At 42.4% G+C, this 21,705-nt stretch overlaps 1 protein-coding gene across 21 annotated transcripts in view; it reads right to left on the bottom strand.

Annotated features, from left to right (window-relative positions):
* The window catches only part of Fars2 (phenylalanyl-tRNA synthetase 2, mitochondrial), a 512,601-nt gene that overhangs the window by 94,468 nt on the left and 396,428 nt on the right, over positions 1–21,705 (bottom strand). The gene's annotated exons all lie outside the window — the stretch shown is intronic.

Raw genomic sequence — 21,705 nt, 5'->3', positions numbered from 1 at the left:
CTATGTCCTGGGGATTTTCCCACCTTGTTCTATGAAAATGCTTCATAAGCTGCTGCAAGAAAGTGCTGTTTGCCTCTCTTTCCTTTATAAAATAACTTTCCCCTGTAAACACATGAAATGCTCACCACTGAAAATAACTTGGAAAATGTGGGAAAGTACAAAGAAAGCAAAAGTCACCCATAGTCCTGGGGCCACTGTGAAAACCAGATTTGCTGTCCCAATCTCCCTCATGGAAACACATGTAAATATTTATATAATGAGAATGAGGAGACATATTCTTTTCTTTCCCCTTCAAACCTAGTGTATTGTGAGCCTTTTATTTAATATGCATAAGCATTCTTTAAAATGTTTTCAATATCTGCAAAGTAGTTCACTGTTCACATGAATAAATCATAATTTATTTGTTTCTCCACAAGTAATGTCAAGATTGTTTCCAAATTTTCACTCTAATAAATAATGATGCAGAATTCTATCTTTGCATATTTTTTCTCGGGAAAATCCTTTAGCACAGATTTTTAGAAGCAGAATTCCCGAATCAAGAATGTGAGCACTTTCAGGCTGATTCATATTGTCCAAATATACTCCTGGAGACTCACACTTGACCTTGTCTTACCTGTGAGCCATTATGTCCCTACTTCCTCATTGGAAGAACATATTATTGCTTTGATATTTTGAACTTTAGCATAAAAATAAAATCATTACATTAAATTACATTTCTTTTATTATTAGTGCACTTGAACTCTTAAAATTTGTTTTCTATCTATAGTGAACTATTTGTACGTTACTGATGCTTTTTCTTTTAGTACAAGATTTTTTTTTTGCAGTGATTGAGCTACTGTAACATTACTTTGTAGAAACCAACTCCCTCCCAAACATATACCTTTTAAATGTAACTTTGCAAGAGAAAAAAAAAAAGAGGCACATGGAAACAATATTAGAAAGAAATATAATGAAATGTTAACCAGGTGTTATGGATTAGATGATGAGAGGATGGATACTTGCTGAATTTTTCAGAAGTGTAATAAAAAGTTAACAATAAATAAAAGGTATGTGATCTCCCATGTAAACTCCATGTGTAATTATGGATGAGGGGAGAAACAGAAGCTATGTGGAGAATATTCGGAAGACTAATTTTTTTTTATTCCAATTTAACATTGTTCTCACTTGACACTTTCCCTATTATTTCCCTCTCTTATTGACAGAGGTGACTCCCAGAGATCCTGTTCCATCTGCCTCTGTGGATAAACTACGGTGTGTAATGCCTGCCAGGTTGGTGGTATGGATGGCTGCGTAACCTGTGGCTACTTCTACCATCAGTTAGAATCTCGTTTCCCTGGTTACGTGGCTTGGTGCTGGAAGGGCAGGATGTTCCTAGAGCGTACCTTTACCTCTGGCTGTAGACTGAAACACAACTTTCCACACTTACACAACATCCACGCACTCATAGGTGCTCTGAGCACAACTGAGGCCTTAAGAGCATCAAAGCTACATCAATGTGCTGAAATCAAAATGCTGGTACGCAGAAGGAAAGAAAAACTGCCATTAAAATACACCTGACTGCAGCCATTTCCATACTGGATTGAAGAATGAAATTCAGCTTTGGAGAACTCTTTAGTTTGGAAAAATGCTTTAATGAATTTTGTATTATGAAAAGTAGGACTTGGGATCTGGGCAGTTGGAACTGAAGAAGCTAAACTGCTCTATGCAATTAAGTAAAAGATACCATTGGAAAGGACTGTTGTGAAGGAGATGAATTTGTGTGGATTTCCTCTGAATCAGGCCAAAGATACAGGAGTTGTGGGGGACCAGGCACTTGGAGAATCAGGAAATGCAAGAATCCTTCCTCTAAAGAGACAGCTGCTCTTCAGTGCTACTCTAGCTACAGGGCCAGTAAGAAATTCCTTATGGTGATAAATCATAGTCAACTTTCACAACAGCAAAGTAGAAATTCGAGTGAAGTTAGCCAATCCCAAAAAAACAAATGCCGAATGTTTTCTCTGATATAAGGGGGGTGACTCAAAGTGGGGCAGGGAGGGAGAGCATGGGAGGAAAATTACCTCTAGATAGGGAATAGGGGTGGGAGGGAAAGGGAAGGAGAAGAGGAATAGCATGGAGACAGTCATCATTATACAAAATGCATGTATGAATATGTGAATTTGGTGTCAACATATCTTATATACAAACAGAGAAATGATAAATTGTGGTATAAAGGTGTATTAAGAATTGTATGCAAAAAAATAAAAGAGCTCATGCATAATGGCATAATTTGGCGTGAACATACTTTATATACAGAGTTATGAAAAACTGTGCTGTGAATGGATAATTATGAATGTAATGCACTCCACTATTGTTATGTATGTAAGAAATAAATAAAAAAATTGAAAAAAAAAAGAAATTCAACTAAAATAGATTCCTCTCCATTATTTCCAATCTCCTGAAAGCCACTGCACTGTTGAGGGGATCCTGGAAAGAGAGAGGCGAAGGAAGTGATCAATGTTGTGGAGAAATGAACCACCTGGGAAGGGCTGGCAAGCCTGGCGACAAAAGACGGTACAGATCAAGTATGAAGAACTGGGGAGAAAGAGGATAAAAGTAGCCCAGGCCACACGTGTGTAGGGGGTGCAGAGTGGGAAAACCAAACATGCAACAGGGCGTGCTGATCTGGGGGGCTTCCAGGTTTTGTTTGGATTTTAAAGGAAACAGGGAGAGGAAGCTGGTGACTCCAGGATGCATTTTGGTCAGGATCACATTCCAGTGGCCCATTTCAGTCAACTGAGCACCTACTTTTAACATCTTACAAGACACAGCCTCTCCAAGGAGACCAAGGATATCACCCCCTAAGAAGCATAGCCTCAAGGAAATGTAAGAAAGGAGGAGGCTTGCTTTGTCACCTATTTTCTGGCCTTCAGCAGAAGGTCAGCTGCAGCATGTCATCTCTCCACTGGCAAAAAATTCTGTGAGGCCATTTCCTAAGGACAGGCCTCTGGCAGGATGTTCCTAGAGCTTAGCTTACTATTCTGACCACAAATCAATGTTTCAGACATTCCTTCTGATCCAAGGGGCGCCGCTTCAGGATCGAGACAAGACTACAGCCTAACTCATCGGGTTATCAAACAGACAGTGGGGAGAAATTCCAGGAGGTATTCCATCATCTGGTAGAATTTTTGGAGAAGTCCTTGGAAAAGAGAGCTCATCCTGAAACCTTGGAGAACTAGGAGTTCAAAACATAATTATTTACCAGACTTTAAGGAGCACATACCAGGATCTTTTCAGGCTAGTCCACATACCACTCAGCTAACTGGCTCCCTCTTTGGTACTTCTGAAGAATGTAGGAATGGGAGGTGTTCAGAGCCCCAAGACGATGAGACTGAAAGAAAATGGTACCCAAGCAGCCCTCAGGTGGCAAAGAGTGGTTGGGTATAAAGTGGAGTGAGGCTTCTTTCTTGGACATTATTAGACACTACCAGAAGTGGCTAAGGGTGCACATGTGACAACAGATGGTAAAAGTGTCCTTTCTCTAATGTCAACCTGGTGCCTCTGAAAGATGCCAAAGCTGACCCTTGCCTGGAGGTCCCTCCTACAGGACAGGAGAGCAGCTCCTCAAGGCAGCAGTCTTAGACGTCCCATCTCCCTCCCATCCTTCTCTCTAGTCTACAAATGATGCTGATCTTTAGGGATCCATGGAAATGTTCTTTAGAAAACACACTTGTTAAGTCTACAAAAAAATTTTTTTCCTGCTCGAAAGTGATTTTACCTGGAATCAGATCTTCAGGAAATTGGGTGAAGGACAGTAAGGGGAGGGAAATGGGAGAGGTTACCTTCTTTGAGAAAAAAAAAAATTGACAAACTATTCCCAAACTTTCATTCAATTCATCTAAAAGCACATCTGTCAACTTCCCTCTGAAATTCCCTTTGTGGATCTCCTGGTTTCTTCCAGTGCTGCCTGGGTTTTCCCTTCTGCTTAATTCAACACCTCAGAGGCTTCAACTCCTTGCTCCCCACTCAACTCTTTTTCTCTTATGTTTAACCTTCCTATTTCCTAAGTCCATCTGTTCCTTGCAACTTTCAATAACACCATTTGAATCTGTAGTCTCCTGGTGGCCACCTGGATTAACTGATTGCCTGACAGATTGACTGATTCCTTCTTTCCTCCCATACTCACTTACTGTGGGCCTCCTTTTGCCAGGCACAAGACACAATTCTTACCTTCAAAAATTTTTCAATCAAGAGGGTAAAACAGACATTTCAAGTAAGTGCAAGGCAAAACTAGAAGTGAGAGAGATGCATACCCTTCTTTGCATCCAAATTTGCAGGGGAAGAACAGTGGTGCTAGACTTTGGGAACAACCCCTCTCTGACTCTCCCTAAGTGGGGGGCCCAATCTTCTTTGTCCTAGTCATGGAAGAGCCAGGATACTTTCTCAAAGCAGCGTTGTGGCCACTGTTGTTAGTGGGGTTCTATCTAGCACCTGCAGGAGTTGCTCCCACACAGGGGATCTTGGGCTATGGCTCTAATAAAAGTATCTAGAGAAAAGCAACTCCATGTTCTACTATCAAAGAAGACTAGCTAGCAGAACAGGATTATGTTGGCTCACTGCCAAGTTTTAAGCAGATATTATGGTGCAAGGGGGCAGGGCAGGGGCATTTTTACCTTGCAGGGGAGAAAGTGAGATAGGGGCTAGGAGGATATGAAAGAAAGCATTTGAAAAAAAATGTTTATTATTTTACAATTCCCTTAAGGTCCAGTCCTTCTTAATCACAGCTGTTTTGATTCTCAGCATATATGGCATGCCCGTATACAGAGAAAGTGAGACATCTCATTTGATAAAGAATTTGTTCTGATTAACAGTTCATACAAAAGTTAAACATCTTCAGTTTATTTAAAATTTGGAATCTTTAAAATGCTTTTAATGAAAATAAGATTTTGTGAAATTAATTAAGAATGATCTTAGATGTGTGAGTACTTTAAATATAAATATGCCTCTGAATTTGAGATAGATCTTTAAAATAATTCTTTCCAACAGTAATAAACATCCCTTGGTTTTTCCAGGAATAACTATATTCTGGTTTTCTCAAATGGATTTTTTTTTGTACTAGGTAAATATTGAGGCAGCATTTAAGTTGGATCAAGTCCGTCTATATTGACTGTAGGCAGCAGCAAATATTGGGGACAATTCAAGAATGAGGGAGAGAATCTTGTAGTAATAAGATGGCATATACAGTTAAGCTACTAAGATCCTCTCCAACTAATATAGAATAAAAGCACAGCTGAGCCCTAGTGAGTTTGGGAGCATTTAATAGATAACTGAACAAAATAAAACTTTCACATTCAGATATATGACTCCATATGCTTTAAGATTTTCTGCATACAATCTTATTTGCAATCATTTAATACATTATCACAAGGCAAGTGGCATGCGGTCCACTTTAATGTGACGTTGTAAATGTCCTCATGGCTAGCTCTGGTCTCTGGGATAGTCTGATTAGAATATTATTGAGAATTAAAGCAGATTCAAAACTAGGACACCATAGGCATGTGCAATAAAATATGTTGTTAGCCTCGTGATTTAAAAATGGAAGATTATATGAATCTGAATTTGTATCCAGCCGAATATGTACATTATTGGTGTTTAGCAAATACGATAAGCAATTGAAGGTAAGGGCCTAATCTGAGAACACAGGAGAGAAAGAGAAGAATCAGATAAATAAAACCACCAATAAAAGACAAAAAAGAAGCCCTTCACTCATCTAACACTCAGATCAAGGGAGTTTCCTTAATAACTAAAGTCGACATTTTTAAGTGCCATTAAGACAAGCTTCTTGCACACTTGGATGGACCGTATTAAATGAAGCTGGTCACAAACTTGAGTCAGGATGTGTTGACTGCTATTTTATTATTTTTTTTGTATGAGCCTAGCCATATTGAATATTATTAGTTAGTTATCTTTAATTTATACTTTAAATGCTTCCTTCATTCAATTAAAAAAAATCGAATTTTCCTTAAATAAATGAATGATTCTCACCACAGGTTCAGAGCAGCATATGCCATGATTACGACTACGATGTTCAATATGAGGAAAAAGAGCAGGAAGACATTGAAATTTAACTTCCTACCAGATGCTAGCTAACGGAAACCATGATAAAAGCAGTGTGCCTTCTGGAGGCTATTTATGAATTAGTCCAGGTTTGTTTTGTTTATCTCTCAACGTACTACTTCATTTTGGTAAAGATCAGCTCTCTGAGGCACCTACACTGTACTTCATGTTTTCTAAGTCATTCTTTCAAAATGAAATATGAGAGCCACGAAACATGAACCTAAAACAAAAATGTGCTATGTAGCTACTAGGTAATATTCTTCCTGCTCTTGTTCTATGACTTACCCTAATTTAGTAGGATTTTTAAAAAAATTGGCACACATGGAATAACAAGTACATATTTCATCACTAAACAGTTACTGTAGATAATACTTCGTCAATATCAAAACACATCAATAGCTGAGCCCCATGGTGCACACCTGTAATCCCAGGGACTCAGGAGGCTGAGGCAGGAGGCTCACCAAGTTCAAAGCCAGCTTCAGCAATTTAGCCAGGGACTAAGCAACTTAGTGAGACCCTGTCTCAAAATAAAAAATAAAAAGGGCTGGGGATGTGGTGTGGTTATATGCCCTTGGGTTCAATCCCCAGTACCACCCCCACTCTCTACCCCTCTCCCCCAATCCCCACTCACATGTATATAGATGTGTATTGCTTTCTCATCATGATGATTGTGGGAGATTTTTCATTGAGAAGGAACATGTTTTCTCTGTCTCCTAAAATTCTCTGTCATTTCTCTTTAGGTCATCTTTTGAACAGAGTCACAGAGACTTGAGACACATGATAATCAGGTCCTTGGGCCAACAGTGCACATGCTATTGCTACCCAGGATGTATGTGTGTACGTATATATGTATGTATGTATGTATTTTTTATTAAGTTGATAGGTAATAAATATGCAAGTTTACCTTCTTCACCAAATATTTACTGACCCCCTATGTTGTGGTGGGCACTATACTTTTTATTTGTTTTTACTCAAACATGCAGGATAGGAATTTATTTTTAATCGTTTGGCAGTGCTGAAGGATCAAAATCAGGGCCAGTGCAGGCTAATCAAAACAGCTTACCACTGAAGCTACCCTGGAAGACTTTAGTAAAAAAAAAAGAAAAGAAAAGAAAAGAAATCCCCATAATGATTGGAGAATTTTAGGTAAAAACCAAAGAGCATTAGAAGTCAGAAAGAGAAGGGGGTTCTGGTGCAGCTCGTCACTAACCACTTCTTGTGACTTTGGGCCTTTTTTCCACCTGTGTTGGTCTCAAGATTTCCACTTGCATAATGAAGGAACTAGACCAGACAAGTTCTTTTAAAAAATCCATCTGAGTACAAAATGCCACAGTTCCAAATATGGAAGTGTTTTATAATGTTGGGAACTGGCAAAAATAGTACTTCTCCCAGAAGAACTAAACAATATCGATCTCATTTAGGCTATAGCAGTTCCTACGTGAGAAGGCAAACATCACCTCCTGCCCACACTCACCCCATAAGAATCTGAGCCTAGGCCAAAAAAAAAGGCATTCATAGAACTGTTGTGGAAAAAAAAATCTGAATGACCACAAACATTTTGTAAACTTAAAAGAAAACCATCAAATTATCATTCCTTATCTATAGTTGCTGGGAGACAAGAATTCCCACAGCTTCAGTGTGGGTCCCCACCCTCTAGGGATCTAACCATCAGCGTCCTCTACAGTTGGCCAATCAGATCGAACACTTGACTGGTAGGTTTTCCTCCTGATGGCTCCATCAGGAAATGAACTGTAGGAGAATATCTAGAAATGAAGAAAGCTGGCTACTTGGGCTGTTACCAATATTAGGTTTTTAGAGGCAAAGAAAATAAATGCTGTGAATATATCAAGATGTAATAATTTCTCTGATTTGTGACATCTGCTTTCCTATTTCTTTGCTTTTTTTTTTTCTGGACAAGAATGCACTGATTGAAAATAGTCATTTTTATATTTGGAAAAAAAAAAGAGGACATATCTCCAGGGCAAATGGTTTCTAGGTCAGTGTTTGTGTGTGTGTGTGTGTGTGTATGTGTGTGTGTGTATATAATCGATATACAATATATCTATATTTATCTCTCTATCTATCTAATCTTTGGCTGGATCATCAAACCTTGGTCTCATTTCAACATTCTGGCTAGTATTTGGTTGAACTGAAAATTAAATGATTGCCAGGCACGGTGGCACACGCCTGTAATCCCAGCAACTTGAGATACTAAGGTAGGAGGATAGCAAGTTTGACCAGCAACTTAGCAAGGCCCTAAGCAACTTAGTGAGACCCTGTCTCAAAATAAAAAATAAAAAGGGCTGGGGATGGTGCTCCATGGTTATGCACCCCTGAGTTCACCTCCCAGTACTGAAAGAAGAAGAGAATTTGTGATTAATTTATATGCATGATATAAAATTTAAAATAAGCAAAGTAATTAAGAGAGACCATAACCCTGCCATCCAGAGATGAACACAGAGAGCATCACATTGTATAAAATTCCTGTTTCCCAGGATGTATAAAATATATACACATGTATAATCTGTAGGTAGAATTCATTCCTACTCGACATACCTAGGTATTCAAAGAGAGCTGGGGAGATGGTGCCCCTGTGGGTGCCATGTGAGTACTAAGGCACCCTATTTGGGAAGCTCTGCTCTACACTGCCTATCAAGCTGAGTTGATCAGCAATAGGATAATCAGCTTCATTTCTTGGAAAGTCTCCATGTTTCTTTTGTCTGCCCCTCACTTCCACAGAGCTGGCACAAGTTCAACTAGCATAAGTTTAGATGAATTCTGCACAAATGCCAGGGAGCAGAGAATTCTTGGCTGTCCAAGTTCCATTTTAAAAAGTAAAGCCACTGTGATGGTATCCTTGCTAACACGTATCTCCTCTTACTTTCCTTGGACACAGGAACCACAGTGAACAGGTCCAGTCTTATGGCCTTGTCATTGTGGTGTCCTAGGAAGGAGACAAAAGAGTGTTGTCCTGACAGAGTCCTTCTGATGGCAGAAGTAGGGGTTGGAGAAACAGTAAACTTGGAGAACCAGTTTACTTTGGCTCCATACATCACGACTGATCTTCCAAATATGTACCAGGCACCGTGTACCCAGCAAAATGAGATGTGGCTTCTGCCCTCACAGTGCAAGAAGACTTGAAACTAACACAGGATTATAATCAACAAGGGAGGTACTTCTTGAATTGTTTGTGTTTACCCCAAGTTCTTTTAGAATCCATTCAGTCATTTGATTTGCCTTCACAGGAAGCACCCTTCGGAGGTATGCGGCAGGGGCCAGTAAAAAGGCAGATGAGAGACATTTCCTTCATAGTTACAGCCTCCACAGGTCTTCGGTTATGTTAATTACTCACACCCTTCCCTAATAAATGTTTAGGAATTCTGTGTCACAGTGGGAGAGCCCAGAGGGCCACACTGATTGCAGTGGCCCATCTCATCTCATTACTGTCACTATGCAAAGGCGATTCTGTTCCAAAAGCAAAATATGATGTCTCCACACTCTAGGGCAGGAACTGAGAGAGTGGTGACCAAACTTAGCTTCCATCATGGATCAAGGTGTCCTCATTCTGACAGGTCCACTTGCAGTCTAGCCCGGGATCATACCAAGCAGTGACTGAGCTGTAGCGATGCTTCAGGAGGGCAGAGGGGACACAGAAGAAGAGAGAAGTGTACAAAAGCTTTTTTATTTTTTGTCCTTAATTTTCTTTCACAGCCTTAACTAGAATCTTTGCTTTGAGACCAGAATTCTAGAAGTTTACCTATCTCAAATTAGGTAACCCACACAGCTTAGCTTTTATATTACAGCATACTCACTAAAATCACAAACTATTTCTATGGCCAAAATTTGTTTGTGCAGAATGGAAAAGGAGAGTTTTCAGAAGAGTCTTGGTCCAAGGGAAGTAGGCGTGGTTTGGTTAGAAAGCTCTGTCATTTGCAAGCTGGGTCACCTTGGGACCCAATGGCCAGACGTGGGTGGGGATGCTAAGGGGGAGCGGCTCTCCTGGATGGAGTCTCAGGGTAGACTCTTGGAGCAGGTGGGCACGTCTACTTGCTGACTCTGCACCTTGGATTTAATGAAGGAAGCCAGTAAACTGCTCTAGAGTCCACAGGCTTCAATGCCGTCTTCTTTCCACTCCTGTCTTCCCCCCAAGGGGCCTTGCTGGTTTCCAACTTTATTTTCACACAGCTACCTACTGACTCCTGGTCCATTTCCTCATCCTCTTGGCAGTTTCTTTCCAACTGCCACTTAGTCTTGAGCAATCAAAACAGAACACACATTTCCAGAGTAGAAACATGATATGTTTATGGAAAAGTAGGACAAAGCTTTTCCTCCAATCAATCTCCTCGTGATGATCAGGATTTTGTTTCCTCTCCTGGCCTAGTCCCTGCCTTCTGAGGAACAGCCCATCTGCAGTGGTTCATGGCTTTTGTTCCTAGACAAAAGCTGACAGCTGAGAAGTCACCACCTCTCACTGGACTGTGATTTCTCCCATGAGTGTCCCTGCCATGTCATGGGTAAAGTAAGTCATTTTACTGTGAAGAGCTCTTGTGAGGCCTAAGTTTACTCTAAAAAGTCTTCATTCCATGGAATCATGTTTGAAAAGTTAAGCAAGTGTTTGGTTCTTTGAAGAAGTCCCTCTTTCACATTTTCTTTTCCCCAGAGCAAACTATTTTCCAAGCCTATGAAGAACTAGCACCCAAGTCCTCCCTGTGAGGTAGAGAGGAAAGGAACATGAAAGGAGGGAGCCTCACAGTCTGTTGAGAAATCTCTCCTATCTCCATGACCTTAGATAGAACTGTTCATTCTGAGGTTCCAGAAAGTTCCAAGAGGGGCAGAGGAAGGAACCAAGCAGAACCCCAGTTTAATGCGGATATTTCCTCTTGCTACACCACATCAATCCAATACCTTGGTCTCCCATTAGCCAACCACTCTCAGCAACAAACCCATCCAACTCTGGGGACAGGAAGGATGGAGACAGAGTGGGAGTAACTCTTGCGTCATGTTATGAAAGCTGGGCTCTGGAGCCTCATTTTTCTTTCTGAGGAGCTCGTGGACGCTGAAACATCCTCCTCCTCAGCTGTTGGCCAGCAACAGGCCCTAAATTAGTTAAATTTAACTATAATAAACATGCTGCAAATGAATTATATTTAACTCTAACAGCCACCTCAGGGTTTGTCTTGAGATGGAATAATTTTAGCTTCTGCTACCATAAGTCCCCTAACTAAGGCAGAGAGTAATTACCTAAGGAGTTACCATAATGAGTTCACTGACACTCATTATTTATGATACTGTGTGAACACTCCAGTCTTTACATAGTCAGGCATAGACTGCAGACTTCTGAATATATAGTCTTGGGTGGGCATAATAAAGACACTAAAAATAAAAATGTTCCAAGTACCTATGACTTCAGTAAAGCCACCTGATTTTGATCTTCATTAACAATTAGAGTCCCAGCTGAAGCCTTATAGCGTGAGAGGAGCAGGGTCTACCAAGAAAACGAGCAATGTAAATCAGATGATAACCTTCTAAGAGAATAAACCGAATGGAGACACTTTTAAAGTGTGGTTATTTAAAACAAGTCAGGCTTGAGTGCTGTGCATGCTAGGGAGGAATCGTGCTTATCTATCCATGGAAGCAGGATCTCAGTAGCATCTGGTCAGGGGAACAATTTCTGAAAGTACCCAAGTAATGACAACTTGTCTGAAATGCCATTTCCTTATAAAATATTATATTCCAACATTGCATTTATTGTGAACAATTTCCCCATTATAACATCCTCACTCCTCCAGTCATCCCTTACACCTTTGCTACAGATCAGTTTGGGGCCATTTACTATAATGTAAAGAACCTGGTCTCTGCTCTCTGGAGGTTAATGTTTAGAAGGGGACACTGCCTGTTACATATCAGTTAAGTGGTTAGGGCTGATTTATGTGGAGTGGAAAAACCACAAATGACTTGGACTGTGACCAAACCATCCCTGGCCAGCCCCGAGCACTGAATGCCCTTCAGATACTTGTGCATTATGGGCATAATCTCCTGTGCTTTGGTGCATATATAATTAACATGCTGTATTTAACTTGTACATAGGTATTTATATCTTATTTTACAAAGGATTTAAAGAGGCTTCCAAAAGAAAATATTCAACAAAATAATCCTTGAATATGAATAAACATAAAGAGTCAATGCAAGGAGTGGAATGTTACTCACCCCCTTCTTACTTCTCTTTGTTCCCTACTCTCCTTCCAAAGTCATGAGTCATACCAGCTTGGAAAGAGATCTGAACACGAGGGTTTAGAATGAGGTAGAAGGTGTGCTTGAGCCAACTCAGCCTCCTTCCCCAACTCCTCCACTAGCCCAGGGTCCAGCTCTGGCTGGGCATTGGGACTCTTGCAATGAAGGAGGTGGCACCCTGGCAGCCACTGTTTCACCCTAGGCTTGAGTCTCAGGAGCTTATAAGGAGCCAGGATTTGGGGACTCCTGAGTTGTGACTGTAAAACCATGTAGCAGCCTCTGAATCTCTCTCCTAGTGTAATATGGCGAGGGTCAGCATCAGTTAGTGTAGCACCATGAATTAGTGTAGCACCGAGACCATGGTCAGCTGCAGAATTCTCCAGGTTAAACTCACCTGCACATTGAGGTAAGTTAAATTTCTCTTGATATTGAACTCTTCAAACATTTTCAGAGGGATTTTTGAGCAATATAAGGTATGAGATCCTCAGCAAACTTACTAATGTACACACAAGGACCATTTCCTATATTGATTCCTACAGGAGGTACTGATGGAAGTGGGTAACTACCAGCACAGGCAACACTATGGGAGGCCACAGCAACTTGGTCTGTTAAGAAAGACCCTATTTATCCATCCCAGGATTATTCTTTCTTAGAGGAAGGTTACTATTTGTTTTTTCAGGTACTGTGCCAGCGCCTTATATTGTTTATTAAAATGTTAACTTTCTTGAAACACTATTAAGTATTACCACACATACCAGTAAAACCGCTTGAGGCCCTGAGAAGTTAAGGTAAAACCAGGGCTCAAACTTGAATATGCCGGGGCTGCAGGTGTAGTTCAGTGATAGAGTGTTTGACTAGCATGCGTGAGGCCCTGGATTCCATTCTTAGCACCACAAAAAGAAGAAAAAACAACAAAACAGCTTGGATCTGCTTTCAAAGCCATCCATTTATGCCTTGGTTTTTGCTACATAAAGAAAAAGAGATTGTTTTGTCTGAATGAAGCAGTGAAAAACATCTAAAAATCAATTCATTTAGTTAAGCAAATTTTAGAGATCCCTTTCCCTCTGGGCTGTCTGACTAAAATGAACCAGGTCCTCCAGTGTCACAGGGACACCTGGATACCTGAGCAGTGTGCTGGGTGCCCACCAAGCTTCCTCAGAAGCAGTTACTCCCAAGTGGGAACTGGCAATATCATTCACGTTACCTGGTGTGTCCGACAGTATGAGAGTACAAATAAATTAAATATTTGCTTATGCGGCTGCTTATCAAATGCATATAAAAGAGAAAACGAATCTCACATTATAAATGAGTGTTACCATTTAGAAGTAAAATTCAACAGAACTGAAGCTATGAAACCCCACATAATCCCTTGAGGGAAAAAGGCAAATTTACAAACCTCTCATCTGTTTTCAGACCTACTATTTATTGTCGGCGTACAGAGACTTCTGAAGGAGCCAGGCAGAGGAACAGCAAGGGGAAGACTCTGATGATGGGCATTAAAGGAGCGAGGGCTAGGAATAATCATGCAGAAGACTGTGGAAACGCTCGGCGGCTCAGAAAACCCACACACACAGACAGTTCCACATCAACACTAGAAAGTGTTTCTCTAGCTCTGAGAGTCAGTCAGCAGCCGCCAAAATATTTGTAGAGAAAATAGCATCTGTCTTTTCCAACCCACTCAAGTTAAGGTGCAGTTGCCCACTCTGCCAAAGAGAAATGCTAGCTAAATGTTGCTGGCATCTTTACCTCATAGGGTCTCTGTTTCCCCACCTGTGAAGCAACAGATTTGGAAAGATCATTCTAAGGACTTGTCTAGCTCGGTCATTCTGTGGTTCTATGAATTTAGCTGGCTAGCTCTACCTTTGGTATTTGATAGTTGGTTTTTTTGTTTTTTAAAGAGGGGCTCCCCCTTCCCCCTTCTTTTCCTTTTTGAAGCACTGGGGATTGATCCTAGGAGCACTCTACCACTGAGCTACATCCCAAGCCCTTTTTATTTTATTTTGAAACTGGGTCTTGCTAAGCTGCCAGGTGTGGTCTCCAAACCTGCGATCTTCCTGCCTCAGCCTCCCAAGTAGTTAGCATTACAGGCTTTAATTAAAGGAGGCTATTTTTAAGGTTGAATGGTACTTCTTTTTCTTGTTCAAATCCTGTTTTTGTTATAATCTTAATCACATTTTAATTATTTTGGTTTTTTGTCTATCTCTGTTATCTCCAGTGTCTAACATTCTATATGCCTGGTATCTAGCAAACTTATCATGTACCAACTGTTTCTTAAACTACTCTCTCTCCTTGCAATTGACAAGATCCCTGGAGCTCTTAGTGCTGTATAGGAAAGGACTCAATACTATTCTTGTACAATCAGGCTGGCTGCTCTCCTGATATGAACTCATGGGGTTATCTAGGTGGTACCTCTTCTGACTGGCACTGGTCATTATCAGGCAAGTGTTCACTGTACATAATTATGTGTCTTGCTGTGTCTAAATGGCAAAGCAAGCAAGCAAACGAAGAGGTAAGTGTTCTATGTTTTAAGGGAGTTACTGGATTCTTCTTTGTATAACCCACCATTACTAGTATAGGGCACTGCATGTAGGTGGCACCCTGTATTTCCTGGTTAGTTGAATGCAATCAATCAGTTAACGCCACAGCCTTTTCAAGTACAGCGCCCTAGACCTTCTGTGGCCATGAAGTCTCCTTGTCTTCTTCCATGTTTACCAAGGGGCACGGTACACCTCTAGTATCTGGGCTTTTGCAATGCCAGTGCCTCCATGATTACAGTCACCTTCTTCCAAACCCCTCACGACACTCAGCTGCATCACCAATGCCTTCCAAGGAAAGCAAGGGAAGCTCTATTACCTGCTGCTATACTACACCTCCACAGCTGGCTAGTGACTGGCTTTTCACCTACACATCAGAATTCTGCCAGCGCGTCATTTTGTGATAGAATTAAAAAGGTAACAACACTATATAGTTAAGTCTGAAAGGGAATGGTTAAAGGAGAGACAATTTCCATTATCTTTCAAATGACTAAATGCATTTCAGCTCCTTGGGTTTCCTGAAACTGTTTATCATGTACTTTTCTCTCTTCCAGGTTACCTTAGGTGATGTGGGTCCAGCTCTACATCCCAAGAGGAACAAATAAATGCAATGGAATCACAGAGCCTACTGTGCCTTCTTATCAAGCAGAGAGAAAACCCATGCACATAACCACACTTCTGAACCTCCTCAACATTCCTGGGAACCAGGTCTCTAAGAAAGCCTTTCTGTTTTCAAGATGAGCTGCATCTGGCCCCAGCATGCCTGTCCTGCCAGCATTTTCGCAGGTGGGCTGACAGCCCCAGTTGAAGGCCTCTGAGACAGCCCACAGAGCCATGGCTGCACCCGCCCATGTGGAAACTCATCAAGCTATACACCCACAGCCATTTGTCAGCTGAGGTTCCAGATGTTGGGCCTGGTAAGTGGGGTCTCCACAGCAAGTTGTCAGCATCCTGGGACCTGAGTCCTGGCTGGGCATCCTCAGGACTGTGGTCTTGTGTAATCACCTAATACTGCTCAAACACATTCAATGATGGGGACTCACTCCTTCACAAATGGCCCCTTCCATGAGCTGAAAACTTTCTAAGTTTTCTCCCACTGGTCCTAGTTCTGGCCCCCAAGGTACAAGTAGACTCCCTTTCTGTAAATAATTATTTACTTCAACCAAAAACAAACAAAAAAGGGCATCATGAGGCATGAAAGGAGACAGGAAACTACTGTTGGCAGGACTAGATTAATAAAGTGCCCCTGAGAGCTGGTGAGATCCAGTGTCTTCTCTGAACACTTGCCCCGGGAGCTGCTGGATGGCAGACCCCCAGTATCCCCAGAGGCCAGGACTATAAAAGTCCACAGGTGTATGCCAAGGGCCTATTCTGAGGAAGCTGCTCCAGGTTCAAAGATGACTAAGATGGGGTTTTCATCCTCAACTCCCACATTCTAACAAAAGAAACAGGCAATTCTAGAACCACATGTAACCAGGCCTGGAGTGGCTTGGGGTGGGGGGGGGCGGCGAGGGCCTTGGCTTCCCATGGCAAGCCTCGGCATGGGGCTGGCTGGATGAGGGGTCGCAGTGGGCCCTAGTTGAGGGGTCCACTTGACTCCCTGCCACTCAGATAGTCTTTGAGTTGGAGACCCTTCTCTTCCTCTTCTGGCACTGGGGAGTTCCTGTTTTCAGCATAAAATTAGCATAGAGATGAAACCATTTCAGGGAACTTAGAGTGAATTGACACAGGAGACATTAAGTTTTCTGTTTCTAAAATGGAAAAGTTTTACTTTTTCTTTAAAACCCCAAAGCTGCCACTTAATTTGTGTTTAGATTTTGCTTCCACGGCTAAGTTGCAACAGTGGAGCTGTGCTCAGGGACTGAGGGGGTCCATAAAGGACTGAGGGTGGCTGAGGGGGGCTGAGGGGCTGAGGGGGGCTGAAGGGCTGAGGAGGACAGTAATACGTGCTGTGAGTGGAGCATGCGCGGTGAGGCATCACAGTGCCCACCAGCACTCACAGGCAGGGTGTGGACAGCCCTTCCTCGGCGACTCCAGCAAGCAAAGCCAGCACGGACTGGGTGCGAACGCTGGTGCTGAAGAAATGTTCCTGGAGATTTACTGGCAGGACCTGGTCCAACCCAAGCCCATGGCTGCTTCTGGCTCCCCTCGCATTACTTCACAGACATCCTCATTGTTCTTTGCCAGGATATCTCTTCATCCTCGTACGGGAAGAGATTCTAGTAGCTGGGCTGGTAGCAATAAGTTGGCTTTGGCGCCCATGCTACCCCCTCTCCCACACCAGAGTTTGTATTTTTGCTTTTTTAGGTTTTCTCACATCCCTCCTCTCTGCACTTGCAAGCTCTTTAGTTCTCTCCCCTTTTGCTTTAGTGGATTTGCTCCTGATCTCATCGGAAAACCATTCCCTCAGCCATCAGTGACAGCAGACACTAAAGATGGCTGCCTGCTGGTGGCCCCCAAAGCAAGTCCTCCCTAGTGCAATGTCGGGGCTTGCAATTAAGAGAGCACTGGGCAGCTTCCAGTCACAGTCGGATTTTACAGCAAATGATTCCAGTGGAACAGACTTCTGGAAGAATGGTTTTTGAAAGTTCAGTCACCTGATTCCACTGCTAAATGGATTAAAACAACTGAAAATGCAAGTGTTTTCATCGATGCCAAGCTGGCTAAGATACTCTCTACATCAAAGGGCTGTTCAGGGCCTGGGGGACTTGTTTTTAATGCAAGGGGACTAGATACTGGTTATTAAATATGTGGCAGATAATACCTAAACTTACATATACTATAAAACTTATTATGATGGACTTTATTAATTTAGACTTTGGGAAAAACTAAATCTAAAATAACCTGCTTTTAAGAGTAGACCAAAACAAAGAGTTTCCTAAATGAAACAGCCACCAAGGGCAGGCAGCAGAACACAACAGATATGCAAAGCATCAGCACCATATCTAAGCTGATATAATAGTTTATTAAGTGCTTATTATGTGACAGGTGCCATTCTAAGACCTTGACATGAATGAACTCCTTTTATCCTTCAATCAACATATGAAGTAGGAATAGCATGTTTATATTTTAGTAAACTGGGGCAGAAAGAAGTCACCAACAGCCCAAGAAAGGGCCAGTCAGGGCCAAGCCCAGTGGTTGAACCCAGACAATGTGATCAGAGAACTTTTTCTCTTGACCATGACCCATGCCAATTATATACATTGCTAGCTTCTCACAGAAGGACCTAAAAATGACTATCTAGCATCACTTTCTTAGAAATTACAGCTTTGACAAAGAACTGAAATAGTTAGATTTATGCACACTGGAATGGATCTGGAGACACCTAATCTTAATCACATGGTGAAAGCCAGCAAGGGGAGCCCTGTGCGTTAAGCAATGCCTCCCCTCCAGTGCCAGGCAGAGAAGGATGGGGAAGTTTCTTTCAAATACAAAGGCAGCATGAAGCTCTGGAAGCTGGCAGTGTGGGGACTCTTTCTACACTGCTGTTTGAATGAGTTTAATGTAGCACAGGGTATTATGAGAATGATTGTCAGATTTCATAAACCACATTTTGCTATTCACAGGGAAGTCCCAGCAAAGCTAAAGTAATAACATGTATACAGAACAGCAATAATAATATCTTTTGCAATGCACTGCAAGGATGGGAAATATAACAAATGAAAATTATGGTCTGTAATAAAAGAGCTGACAGAGATGAAAAGAAGATTGAAAAAAAATAAAGATTTGTTAGGCAGATAACCCATGGTATGAAGTCAATAAAAATTACAGTGGCCTAAATCCATGTCAAAGACAAGAAGTCAAAAAAATTACAGTGGCCTAGATCCATGTGAGTGACAAGCCTGAGAAGAAAATCCAAGCAAAACAACAAAAAATATGTTTTTCGTTTTTCCTTCAATGTAAAATATCTTTTTGTCATTGAACATGCTGACTCTTCAAGAGTTTGGTTCAATAAAAGTCTTCTCAGTAAAGGAAGGATTCTGGGATGAGTCAGTACCATGACACATTCTGGAAGACTGTGTTCCAGGAGAGGTAGAAGGTTCCACGCTGGTCTCCAGAACCCACCTTCCAACGGACCTTGAACTGCCTTGCTTCTCACAGCTGCTTCAAATGATAATCCTCTCCCCTTCACTGAGACCTGGCCACCCTTCATTCATATTTGGGAAGAGTCCTTGCACTTACTTCACAGAGAAAATAGAAGCTACCAGATGGGAACTCCGTCAACTTCCAGTTGCCAAACTGAGAAGCCTACAGCACCTACACCCACCCCATTCTCTGAGTCTTATTCTTTCTGGGTGAGTCCCACCCTGCTCAGCCTCCTTTAAATTTAGATTGGGAGACATCCCGCCCTCTCAGGAACAGGGAACCATGGAGTACCCCTCCTTTCTCGCTCATGTAGTCAACCTCTTGTACTTCTCAGGATCCTTCCGCTTCTAAACACTGAAGTATGTCATATTCTTATGACTTCTCTTGACCTACGGTCCTCTCCAACAATGACCTCACCCTTCCTTCTCCTTAGGACTTGACTTTCTTACTACCTCTATTTCTTTTCCTCCTCACTTTTCCTCAGCCCACTCTAACTTTGCTTCTGTTCCTCAGAATGATCGTTTCTCATCATAGGCACCAATGACCCACGTTGCTAGAGATGGTTTTGGGTATGTTGCCTACTCATGTTCTACTAGTTTTCTGTCTCTGTGATAAAAAAATATCTGATAAAAAACAACTCAGGGGAGGAAAGATTGCCTTTGGCTCCTGGTTTCAGTCCCTGGTCGCTGGGCTCCACTGTCTGGCCTGGCACATCATGGTAGGCGGCCATGTCGGAGCAAGAAAGGCCACTGATTCATGGTGGCCAGGAAGCAGGGAGGGAGAGAGGTGGGCTGGAAGGAGCTGGGGACAAGATACATTCCTCAAAGGAAGGCTTCCGGGGACCCACCTCTTCCAACTAGGCCTCACCTCCTGGAGTCTGCACCACCTCCCAGTAGCACCACCAAAACTGGGACAGAGACTCCAATGCATTGAGCCTTTGGGGGGCATTCCATAGCACGCACATTGTCTTGAAGCCCACTGTCGCCCTGGCTTCTGTAACTCATGTCTTGACACCGTCTCACCTCCCTGGCTCCCCCACGTTCCCTTCAGGCCTATCGTCCTCTACCTGCCACTACATACTCAGGTTTGTCAAGACCCCCAAGGCCCTTTGCTCTTTCCTCTCCATGCTTTCCAGCCCGTCTTCTCCATGCTCAGTTATAGACAAATTTACATGCCAGTCTCCAGACCTCCCACAAGCTCCAAATGATTCCATCCTGTCTGTGCAACATGCTGACTTCAGGATTCTATTAAGCCTCAAGGTCAATGTGTTCAAACCCAAGTCTCAGCCAGTTGTGTCCTTTTATCACTGAATGGCCGCACCATCCATTCAGTCCCACTGTTGACACTTGGCCATCTCTCAGGTTCCACCCAGTAGCAAGTCTGGAAAAGCTTGCTTGAGTTTACCTTGGGATCTGTTGACTTAGCTTCATCTTCTCACTACCTCACTTCGTCTGAGTTGCATCTCTGCAGTGGCCTCCTCCTGGTCCTGCAGCCCTTGAATCTCTTCTCCACAGAGCAGCCAGAGCCATTGTTTTAAAAGCCACATTTGATCACGTCACATCCTGCTACAGTTTGGATAAATGTCCACTTAAAGCACAAGTATTAAAGGCCTGGTCCCTAGTCTGTGATGCTGCTGTTTGGGAGGTGGAGGAACTATTAAGAGTTGGGGCCTAGTGGGAATTTAGGTCACTGGGGTATGCCCTTGCAGGGGAGATGAGGACCCTGGCCCCTTCTTGTCTCTCTCTTTGCTTCCCTGTAGGTAAGCAGCTTCCTCTACCACATGTTCTCCACTGTGATGCTCTGCCTCACCACAGGCTCAAATGCCTGAAGCTACAATAGATAAAGCCTCTGATGTATGAGCCAAAATAAACCTTTCCTCCTTGTAAGTTTATTATCTCAGGTATTTTGTTACAGCCATGGAAAGCTGACTAACACACATTCCTTGCCTCAAACATTTCAGGGGCTTTTTATTGACTGGATAAAAAGAAAGATACTTAGGTAGTCTGCAAGGCCCAGTATGGTTTGGTCTTAACCATCTCTTCAACCTCATTGCCGTGTTCCCTCTTCTTCCTGCTACACTGGCCTTCTTTGAAGGCCTCTGATGCATCAACCTTCTTCCTGCTAGAGAGCCTTCTTCAGACTGCTCCTCAGCTCTGAAGGCTCTCGTCTCCCCACCTCACATTTCAACCTCAACTCCACTGCTGCCTGTTCATAAAGCATCATGGTGAAAACACTTTCCCAGTTGTCATGCCACATTTCTATGTGTTATTTCATTAAAGTCAGTATCTCCCTCTAGTCTAGACCGTAAGCTTAACCATGCTTGTCTTTGCCTTCCATTGTATCTACAGAGCTGACACTCAGCATTCAGAGGACTGAACAGATGAACAAATGCATGAATGAAGGAATGAATAAAAGACTGTGCCCTCGGGAGTGTGGGCTTGCTGAGAGGTATTCCCTCTGTGCTCCATCCTGGGGCACAAAAACTGGGTCTGCCAGCAGGACTGCTTTCAGAAATGACACATTTGGGACACATTCTCCAACCTAAGAGGAAGGAAAGTGAAAGCAGGAGGAGACAGGAAGGAGGTAAAACTGGATTTATAACTTGCTTTAAAATGTAAATGCCCCTGGGAAAGTGAATGTGAAAGTTCATTCCATGAACTAACACATGAAAGATCCGTGAAAACTCTGAGAGGATTTAGCAGGAAAAAAACTGTGCCTTGTCATATTTATATCACAGTTCCTTTATGGCATCTTTATGCCT

The sequence above is a fragment of the Marmota monax genome, unplaced genomic scaffold (genome assembly GCF_021218885.2).
Source record: "Marmota monax isolate L192 unplaced genomic scaffold, Marmota_monax_Labrador192_F-V1.1 WCK01_AAM20220418_F8-fsc00029, whole genome shotgun sequence".
NCBI lineage: Eukaryota > Metazoa > Chordata > Mammalia > Rodentia > Sciuridae > Marmota > Marmota monax.
This window is presented reverse-complemented; position numbering and strand designations above follow the sequence as displayed.